The sequence below is a fragment of the Triticum urartu genome, chromosome 5A (genome assembly GCF_056163025.1).
Source record: "Triticum urartu cultivar PI428250 chromosome 5A, HENAU_Tu73, whole genome shotgun sequence".
Taxonomy (NCBI): Eukaryota; Viridiplantae; Streptophyta; class Magnoliopsida; order Poales; family Poaceae; genus Triticum; species Triticum urartu.
Window position 1 is genome coordinate 300,274,607 of NC_141877.1, and position 11,155 is coordinate 300,285,761.

Below are 11,155 nucleotides of genomic sequence, written 5' to 3' on the forward strand. Positions count from 1 at the left end.
TGCCTTGCTCTTTGCAATAATCCTTCTTGCTCTTCTCGTGTGTTTGTGTTGTGTGTCTTAGGTGGTGGCTCCAGCTCCAATGCAAAGCGCTCGAATCCCAGCCTGACACGAGCTCCAAGCGCCTTCGCAACCAAGAAGCTCCCGAGGGGTCCCGCCCCCCACAACGCAACGTCAAGACCATAGCTACCAAGACCAAGGAGCCAACTGTCGGCATCGATCAAATGCCTCAAGTAGAGTTTCTGATTCGAAGAAAGCTCAACCCCTATGTCAATCCAAGGGAACTTAGCAGGGGGAATGACCTGTTTTGGACCAAGCAACAAAATCTCATCTACCTAGATGTGATCAAGGCCAAGCAAAACATCTACGTACCTGTCCAGTGGATTGACATGGAACATCTGAAGAAGAAACGGGCATATTTTGGTGAGCCTCTGGATTTGGTGGAGCAGTTTGATATTGAGGGGATCCTTACATTCCACCTTGACTTTGACCCGGAGCTTGTGGCTCAGTTCTTTGCTTCTGTCCACTTCCACACGGATGAGAAGCGGACCATGACTTGGATGACAAATGGGAAGAGGATGACTGCTGAGTGGAAGGAGTTCATGGATCTGTTGCATGTTCATCATGAGGGGCTAGAGGTGCCCGTTGGTGTCCGCCCGCATGCCAACCCAGAGTCTGCATCCAAGAACAGGCTTCAGAACTACCTTGTTGATAAGACTCTACCCAATGGCAAGAAGTCTTTTGTGTTGAACCTGTTCCTTGACATCATGCACCGGATCTTCTACAACTCTCTTTTTCCTCGCATAGGCGACAAGGACAAGGTGCACTCCTATCTTGTGGACATGATGCTTATTTTTTAGGAAGCCCATCTTCGCCAACCTGGACCACTTGATGTCTCTCATATCATGTGGAGTGAGCTTCAGTTTGTTGTGTTCCATCGTAAGGTGCCCATCTATGGACCTTATTTGTTCCTCTTGATCACAAAGACTTGGGAGAAGTTGTTTTTGTGTGAAGAGTTTCTTGCTCCCAACTGGATTCGCCATGAGCCCATCAAGTTGCGCCAGAAGAACAAGTGGTCTAACACCACTACCCGGGCTGAGGCCGAGGCTGCTCGTATGGATGTTGATGAGGAGGAGTTTGAGGAGGAGGAGGCTGAGGACAGTTCTGAGGGGTATACACCTCCATCTACTGAGCCCTCTTGGGCTAAGAAGCTCAAGGCCAAGGTGAAGTCTCTGTTCTGCATGCAGGCCAAGGGGCAGTACCAGACCCACGTTGCTTAGAAGGAGAGTCGCCAACGTGACAAGAGGATCTTGAGGAAGCTTGGCGAGCATGTCTCGAGAGGGTCGGAGAAGAACATCACTCCTGAGGTTGCCTGGATGATGAAGCAAGGCTATCTGTGGACTGAGTCAGATGGGGAGTCCATTCCTGCTGTTGAGACAGATGAGGAGCTTGATGGGTGATCACGTCAGTGGGAGCTACCACCTGTGTCGTATGTGTCCTCTCTGCCTTTTTGGTGTCTCGATGCCAAAGGGGGGAGAGAGTGTAGGATTTGCGAGTCTTGTGTCTCTTTGCTTTTGTTTCATTGAACCTTCATTGCTTTTGTTTGTTGGTTTGTGTGTGTGCGTGTGAGACCAGGAGATCAGGAAAATTATTCTATCATATGGTGTGAGACATATGCCCTCAAGCTTATCCTTTATTGTCTAGTATGTTTAGTATATTGTGAGCTCATTTTATCTTGTGCCCTTCACTTCATGCTCACTTACTATACCTTGCCTTCATGCTTAGTGTCACTTATATTGTTGCAAGTTTTGCCTTGTCTATAAAACATAGGGGGAGTGTTGATCCTAGTATGTGTGTTGTGCAGTCCAAAGCATACCTATAGAGTGCACACATCTAGGGGGATCGTGTCTATATTTTATAGATTTTGGGTTTGCTTTTGTTCATTTTATATCCCTGTGCAAATCCCGTATTGTCATCAATCCACCAAAAAGGAGGAGATTGTAAGGGCATATTTCTCCCTATGTGGTTTTGGTCATTGATGACAATGCATTTTTGGACTAATCGTGTGCATTGAGCATTTCATATATCTCATGTCTAGGCACAAGACGATTCGGTGCCCCTCGGGGCCTATCGAAGACGGCGGTTCTCTACGTCTCTTTTTGGTGGATTTGAGTCATAGGAAAGCTGTACTATTAAGAGGGGGTCCGCATCGGAAAGGTTAGGGTGGAATCAACACGTACACATCTGTTCCTTTGCACCACCTTTCCTTCACTTCATTGGAGCAGCATCTGTTTATCCTTGTCTCTGCGAAATGAAGGCTTTCAAATGCTAGAGTGTCTGTGGCATGCGGTAGAACTGCTCAAGGGAGCAGTAGTACCGCAAGGGCTTGCGGTAGTACCGTTCAAGGTCGCGGTAGTACCGCAGGAGCCAGTGATAGTACCGCTCCTGGTGAGCAGTAGTACCGCTGCGTCTAGCCCTGACGCTCGCACATGCGGAAGTAGGCGCGAAAGTAATTTTTTACTTCCGCCCCTACGCGGTAGTACTGCTCCCTACGAGCGGTAGTACCGTGCCAGATTTTTGCACAGTCCTTAACTCAGCGGAAGTAGTCACAGATGTAATTTATTTAGTCCGTGCTTTTTCCAGCTAGAAGAGCCCTGCCCTACGGTAGTACCGCATGGGCGTGCGATAGTAACGCTCCAGTGGTTCTACCACTCGTTGCCTAGTGCAACAAGACCTCATCTGGCTTCTACTTCACGGGCAGTAGTACCGCAACTAGAAGCAGTAGTACCGTAGCACCTTGAGGTAGTACCACGAGCGTGTGCGGTAGTACCATGTCTCACGGGCTGGGTGAGGGGGTAACGGTTCGATCTTTTCCCCCACTATATAAAGGGGGTCTTATTCCCCAAGAAGACCACCTCTTCCCTCCCCAAGCTCCATTGTTGCTCAAAGCTCCATTTTTGCCCGATCTCTCTCCCTAGCCAATCAAACTTGTTGATTTCTAGGGATTGGTTGAGAAGGCCCCGATCTAGACTTCCACCAAGAGAAATTTGATTCCCCCCACTAATCCCTTGCAGATCTTGTTACTCTTGGGTGTTTGAGCACCCTAGACGGTTGAGGTCACCGCGGAGCCATATTCCATTATGGTGAAGCTTCGTGGTGTCGTTGGGAGCATCCAATTAAGTTGTGGAGATTGCCCCAACCTTGTTTGTAAAGGTTCAGTCGCTGCCTGCAAGGGCACCAATAGTGGAATCACGGCATTTCGCATTGTGTGAGGGCGTGAGGAGAATACGGTGTCCCTATTGGCTTCTTGGGGAGCATTGTGCCTCCACACTGCTCCAACGGAGACATACTTCCTCTCAAAGGGAAGGAACTTCGGTAACACATCCTCGTCTCCACCGACTCCACTATTGGTTATTTCTTACCTTTACTTGTGCAAGCTTATATTGTGTTGTATCCCTTGCTTGCTTATGTGCTTGTTGTTGTTGCATTATATAGGTTGCTCACCTAGTTGCATATCTAGACAACCTATTTTGATGCTAAGTTTAATTTGGTAAAGAAAAGCTAAAAATTGTTTGTTGCCTATTCACCCCCCCCCCCCTCTAGTCAACCATATCGATCCTTTCAGCATGCCAACTTGACCATGGAGCAGGCGCATACGCACTACGACACCGCCATGGCGAACGAGGAGCAGCATGTGTCGGCTCCTATGCCAGCCTTCTGGCAGGTGTAGGAGGACCAGAGATAAAATTTGCTCCTCCTCAAGCAGCACCGGCTAGCGTAGGGCCAAATTTACGACGAGCATAGGGTCAATGTGTGAACCACGAGAAATCATCTACTTTTTCTAATAAGAGCTACCCACAAAGTGTCCGAGAAGTGGTAAAGAATACTATGCTACTTCCTTCTTGTTCCTTCCTTGCATGCATGCGGTCGTATTAATGGTCTTGGTTAACGAGAAAAATAGTTGGCTTGCAAAGCAGTCATTAAATTTTACCTTGGTACCTGTAATCCGAGTTTATGGCCTTGTATAAAGTAATGTATGGAGTACTTTAAAATACCTTAGTGGGGTATTTGGGACAAATTTAAATGGTGGTTGGAGAACTTATTGTTAATTGGCAGTAAGGATGTATTGATTAAGCCTATAGCACAAGTGATCCATGTTTATTCAACGACATCTTTTAGACTACCTCGAGGGCTTTGTGAACACATCAATTCTCTTACATGTGAGTTCTGATGGGGCAGCAAGCAAGGAAAGAGGAAAGCAAGTTGGGTGTCATGGGAGGTTATGATTAGGCCAAAGTACCTTAGAGGCTTGGGTTTCCAAGATCTGGAGCTTTTTAACCTATTTCTCCTAGCCAAACAATCATGGAGAATTGTGTGGGCACATTTGTCTCTTAGTGCTAGAATCTTACAAGCATCACACTTCCTGGACACTACAACTTTTGAATGAATGTTTGGATCTCATCCTTTATAGATATGGCAATCAATTCTCGTTGGTAAAGTTATTTTGGATCAGGGTGTTATTCATGTATTGGTGATGGCAAATTGACCAACATCTGGAACCCGAATTTGATCCCTAGGTGTAACTTCCCAGAGTAATACCTATTTATGGCTGTCATTTTATTTTTTTACATCATCATGGCATCATCATCATGCTTTAAACTTGAAATGAGGTTGCTTAAACCCTCAAAACATTATATCAAACAAAACCCTAATTTATTTTGGCCATTTTATCTATTAAGAATTAAATAAACCCCCTCTATTCTCTTTCTGGTGAATTTAATCTTGCTCTTGCTTCTTTATGTTGTACTGGATATTTCGGGAATCAATGAGATTATGATGCACGTCTAGTATATCGAGAGATACATGTAGTAACATTGTGGTGACTTTATGGATAATAGATTAGAACGACAAATATAGTGAGGTGATTGTTTCATATAATTTTCGAGGTTGTCTGAGGTGAAGGGTTGCCCTATGGATCAAGATTAGAAAGACAAATGTAGAGGTGTGCTTAGATATACCTGCATTATCTCTTCAAGTTTGATGTGATAAAAATAGGAACTTTGAAGTGATTCTTTATCGCACTATGTGAGATATATCATTTAATTCGATGATGTTGAAAGTATGAACCCTAGGACTTATTCTGAAGCATTGGCACACCATTTTACACACATTTACTTAGTGCTACCTTGTTATCCTTATTTATTCTAATTATAAAAAGACACGTTTACCATCCATATTTCCCATTTATCATCATCTCTTCGACATACTAGTGCACCTATACAATTGACAATTTGATTAGGTGTGTTGGGGACACAAGAGATTTTTTTTCTATCTGAGTTGTAGGGTTGTTTGAGAGGGATTTATTTCAACCTACACCTCTAGTGGATTGATAAATCTTAGGTCATCCACTTAAGAAAAAAATTATATTGTCCAAGAATTCTATGTGCTTAGAGGGCCAACATAGTTTGCAAGAATAGAAATGCAAAGTAAACATCAAACTCGTGCGCTTAGAAAATGATAGTTACACATTTCTTAAAAAGTGCAAGTACCTTCTTTTATAGAAAAGGGCAACTAGGTATAATCGCGCTAGAAAATGCATATATAATAAATGAGTTGCACTTTTATAAATAAAAAGTGCAAGCACTTGTGATAGATAAAAAGTGCAACTGAGGTATTTACACAGCCTAGAAAATACATGCATAGCAACATGGCACTCCTTAAAATGGTAGTTGCACATTTCTACAAAGGTGAAACTGAGATATAATCATAATACAACATGTATTTAAAAATGCAAGTGACGTATAATCACACCATGAAACACATACATAGAAATCTCAACATACTTTCCAGAAATAGTGTCGATGTACACTTGTGAGGAAGTGCAAGTATTATATGCACAAGAAGTCCACGATGGCACCAATAGTCGATGAACAAAATAGAACTAATATGAAACAAAAAGACAGCTGACACTGAAGTACATGACCTTACTGTTGGGGAACGTTGCATGGAAAACAAAAAAAATTGCACACACGCAAGATCTATCCATGGAGATGCATAGCTACAAGAGGGGAGAACATCTTCAAGCCCTTGAAGATCGCTAAGCGGAAGCATTTATCAATGCGGTTGATGTAGTCGTACACCTTCACGATCCGTCCCGATCAAGTACCGAACGTACGGCACCTCCACGTTCAGCTCGATGATGTCCTCGCCTTCTTGATCCAGCAAGAGCAGCGAAGTAGTAGATGAGTTCCGGCAGCACGGCGGCATGGTGACGGTGGTGGTGAAGAACAATCTCCGCAGGGCTTTGCTTAGCACAACGGAGACTATGACGGACGATAAACTAGATGGGACGTGGTTGCCAGCACACGGCTTGGTGAATCTTGATGTGTTCCGGGTGCTAGCCCTGCCCCTCTATTTATATGTTGAGCCCTGGGGTCGTTTCTTGGAGAAAGAGCCTCCTCAAAGTCGGTTTAGCACACAAGACAAGAGTCCTTCTCGAACTCCAGGACTAGAAATATGGTCCTTGGCGTATGGCCCAGACGCCATGGGCCTCGGCGTCTGGCCCAGGGCCAGACGCTAGGGTCCCTGGCGTCCGGTCCCTGGCCTCCGCAAAACTTCCTTTTGCACCTACCTAAAACCCCGTGGGCCTTACCCCTTGGCCCAACCATATCATTATATATATATATTTCACTATGGACCATTCCGGAGCTCCTCGTCATGTCCGCGATCTCATCTGGGACTCCGAACAACATTCGGTCACCAACATAGATAACTCATATAATACTATATCATCAATGAACATTAAGCATGCGGACCCTATGGATTCGAGAATGATGTAGACATGACCGAGACGCTTCTCCAGTCAATAACCAATAGCGGGACCTCGATGCCCATATTGATTCCTACATATTCTACGAAGATCTTTATCGGTCGAACCTTTATGACAACATATGTAGTTCCCTTTGTCCGTCGGTATGTTACTTGCCCGAGATTCGATCATCGGTATCTCCATACCTAGTTCAATATAGTTACTGGCAAGTCTCTTTACTCGTTCCATAATACATCACCCCATAACTAACTCCTTAGTCGCTTTGCTTGCAAGCTTCTTGTGATGCAGTATTACCGAGAGGGCCCAGAGATACCTTTCCGTCATACGGAGTGACAAATCCCAGTCTCGATCCATGCCAACTCAACAGACACCTTCGGAGATACATGTAGAGATCCTTTATGATCATCCAGTTACGTTGTGATGTTTGATGGAACACAAGGCATTACTCCGGAGTCCGGGAGTTGCATGATCTCATGGCCGAAGAAACATGTATTTGACATTAAGAAAGCAGTAGCAATAAACTGAACTATCATATGTTATGCTAACGGTTGGGTCTTGTCCATCACATCATTCTCCTAATGATGTGATACCGTTATCAAATGACAACTCATGTCTATGGTTAGAAAATCTTAACCATCTTTGGTCAACGAGCTAGTCTAGTAGAGGCTTACTAGGGACATGGTATTTGTTTATGTATCCACACATGTATTTAAGTTTCCGGTCAATACAATTCTAGGATGGATAATAAGCCTTTATCATGATTAAGGAAATATAATAATAACAATTTTATTATTGCCTCTAGGGCATATTTCCATCAGTCTCCCACTTGCACTAGAGTCAATAATCTAGTTCACATCGGCATGTGGGTTCACTAGAATCAATAATCCAGTTCACATCGTCATGTGATTAACACCCAAAGAGTTCTAAGGTGTGATCATGTTTTGCTTGTGAGAGAGGTTTTTAGTCAACAGGTCTACAACATTCAGATCCGTGTGTACTTTGCAAATATCTGTCTACAATGCTCTACATAGAGCTACTTTAGCTAATTGCTCCCATGTTCAATACGTATCTAGATTGAGACTCAGAGTCGTATGGATCAGTGTCAAATCTCGCATCGACGTAACCCTTTACGATGAACTCTTTATCACCTCCATAACCGACAAGACATTTCCTTAGTCCTCTTTAGGTACCTAAGGATAATTTCGATCACTGTCCAGTGATCCACTCCTGGATCACTGTTGTACCTCCCTGCCAAACTTATGGCAAGGCACACATCAGGTCCGGTACACGGCATGGCATACTTTATAGAACCTATGGCTGAGGCATAAGGAATGACTTTCATTTTCTCTCTATCTTCTGTCGTGGTCGAGCTTTGAGTCTTACTCAACTTCACACCATACAATACAAGCAAGAACTCCTTTTTGACTGATCCATTTTGAACTCTTTCAAAATCTAGTCAAGGTATGTACTCATTGAAAGTCTTATCAAGCATCTTGATCTATATCTATAGATCTTGATGCCCAATATGTAAGCAGCTTCACCAAGGTATTTCATTAAAAAAATCTTTTTCAAATATCCTTTTATGCTATCCAGAAATTTTATATAATTTCCAATCAGCAATATGTCATCCACATATAATATCAGAAATGCTACAGAGCTCCCACTCACTTTCTTGTAAATACAAGCTTCATCGTAAGTCTATATAAAACCATATGCTTTGATCACCTCATCAGAGCGTAAATTCCAACTCCGAGATGCTTGCACCAGTCCATAGATGGAACGCTGGAGCTTGCACACTTTGTTAGCACCCTTAGGATCGACAAAATCTTTTGGTTGCATCATATACAACTCTTCTTTAAGAAACACATTAAGGAATGCAGTTTTGACATCCATTTCCCAGATTTCATAATCATAAAATGCGGCAATTGCTAACATGATTCGAACAGACTTAAGCATCGCTAGGGGTAAGAAAGTCTCATTGTAGTCAACCCCTTGAACTTGTCGAAAACCTTTTTTGCAACAAGTCAAGCTTTGTAGACAGTGATATTACCATTTATTCTCAATGGCTTGCTGATCATCTGACAAGTCCACCAAAGTCCATACTTTGTTCTCATACATGGATCCTATCTCAGATTTTATGGCCTCAAGCCATTTGTCAGAATCTGGGCTTGTCATAGCTTCTTCATAGTTCGTAGGGTCGCCGTTGTCTAACAACATGACTTCCAGGATAGGGTTACGGTACCACTCTAGTGCGGAACTTGTTCTGGTCGACCTACGAGGTCCAGTATGAACTTGATATGAATTTTCATGATCATCGCTATTTGCTTCTTCTCTGGTTGGTGTAGGCATCACGGGAACAGTTTTCTTTGATGCACTACTTTCTAATTTGAGAGCAGGTACAACTACCTCATCAAGCTCTACTTTCCTCCCACTCACTTCTTTTGATAGAAACTCCTTCTCTGGAAAGGACCCATTCTTAGCAACAAAGATTTTACCTTCGGGTCTGTGGTAGAAGGAATGCCCAATAGTTTATTTCGGGTATCCTATGAAGACGCACTTCTCCACTTTGGGTTGGAGCTTATCAGGCTGAAGACTTTTGACATAAGCGTCCCATCCCCAAAATTTAAGAAACGACAGCTTTGGTTTCTTGCCAAACCATACACACGGTGTCGTCTCAACGGATTTAGATGGTGCCCTACTTAACATGAATGCGTCTGTCTCTAATGCATAACCCCAAAACGATAATGGTAAATCAGTAAGAGACATCACAGAACACACCATATCTAATAAAGTATGGTTACGACGTTCGGACAAACCGTTACGCTGTGGTGTTTTAGGTGGCGTGAGTTGTAAAACAATTCCACATTGTCTTAATAGAAGGCCAAACTCGTAACTCAAATATTCGCCTCCGCGATCAGATCATAGAAACTTTATTTTCCTGTTATGATGATTCTCCACTTCACTCTAAAATTTGAACTTTTCAAATGTTTCAGACTTGTGTTTCATCAAGTAGATATACCCATGCCTACTCAAATCATCTATGAAGGTTAGAAAATAACGATATCCGCCGCGTGCTTCAACACTCATCGGACCGCATACATCGGTATGTATTATTTGCAATAAGTCATTAGCTCACTCCATTGTTCCGGAGAACGGAGTTTTAGTCATCTTTCCCATGAGGCATGGTTCGTGAGTATCAAATGATTCATAATCAAGTGATTCAAAAAGTCCATCAGCATGGAGTTTCTTCATGCGGTTTACACCAATATGACCTAAACAGTAGTGCCACAAGTATGTTGTACTATCATTATCAACTTTGCATCTTTTGGCATCAATATTATGAATATGTGTATCACTACGATCGAGATTCAACAAGAATAGAACATTCACTAAGGGTGCATGACCATACAAGATGTTACTCATATAAATAGAACAACTATTATTCTCTGACTTTAATGAATAACCGTCTCGTAATAAACAAGATCCAGATATAATGTTCATGCTCAACGATGGCACCAAATAACAATTATTGAGGTCTAAAACTAACCCCGAAGGTAGATGTAGAGGTAGCATGCCGACGACGATCACATCAACCTTGGAACCATTCCCGACGCGCATCGTCATCTCGTCCTTAGCCAATCTTCATTTATTCCGTAGCTTCTGTTTCGAGTTGCAAATATGAGCAACCGAACCAGTATCAAATACCTAGGCACTACTACGAGCACTAGTAAGGAACACATCAATAACATGTATATCAAATATACCTTTGTTCACTTTGCCATCCTTCTTATCCGCCAGGTATTTGGGACAGTTTTGCTTCCAGTAACCATTACCCTTGCAGTAGAAGCACTCAGTCTCAGGCTTGGGTCCAGCTTTGGGCTTCTTCACAGGAGCAACAACTTGCTTGCTATTCTTCTTGAAGTTCCCTTCCTTTCCCTTGCCATTTTTCTTAAAACTGGTGGTCTTGTTAACCATCAACACTTGATGCTCTTTCTTAAGTTCTACCTCTGCCGATTTCAGCATCGCGAATAGCTTGGGAATCATTTTTTTCGTCCCTTGCATATTATAGTTCATCACGAAGCTCTAGTAGATTAGCGATAGTGTCTGGAGAACTCTATCAATCACTATCTTAACTGGAAGATTAACTCCCACTTAATTCAAGCAATTGTAGTACCCGGACATTCTGAGCACATGCTCACTGGCTGAGCTATTCTCCTCCATCTTGTAGGCAAAGTACTTGTCAGAGGTCTCATACCTCTCAACACGGGCATGAGCACCAATTTCAGCTCTTGGAACATCTCACATGTTCGGCGTTCAAAACGTCTTTGG

At 43.1% G+C, this 11,155-nt stretch overlaps 1 pseudogene; it reads left to right on the forward strand.

The window, feature by feature from the left end:
• Nucleotides 1–386: 386 nt before the first annotated feature.
• Nucleotides 387–1,277, forward strand: LOC147971128 (uncharacterized; annotated as a pseudogene).
• Nucleotides 1,278–11,155: the final 9,878 nt, after the last annotated feature.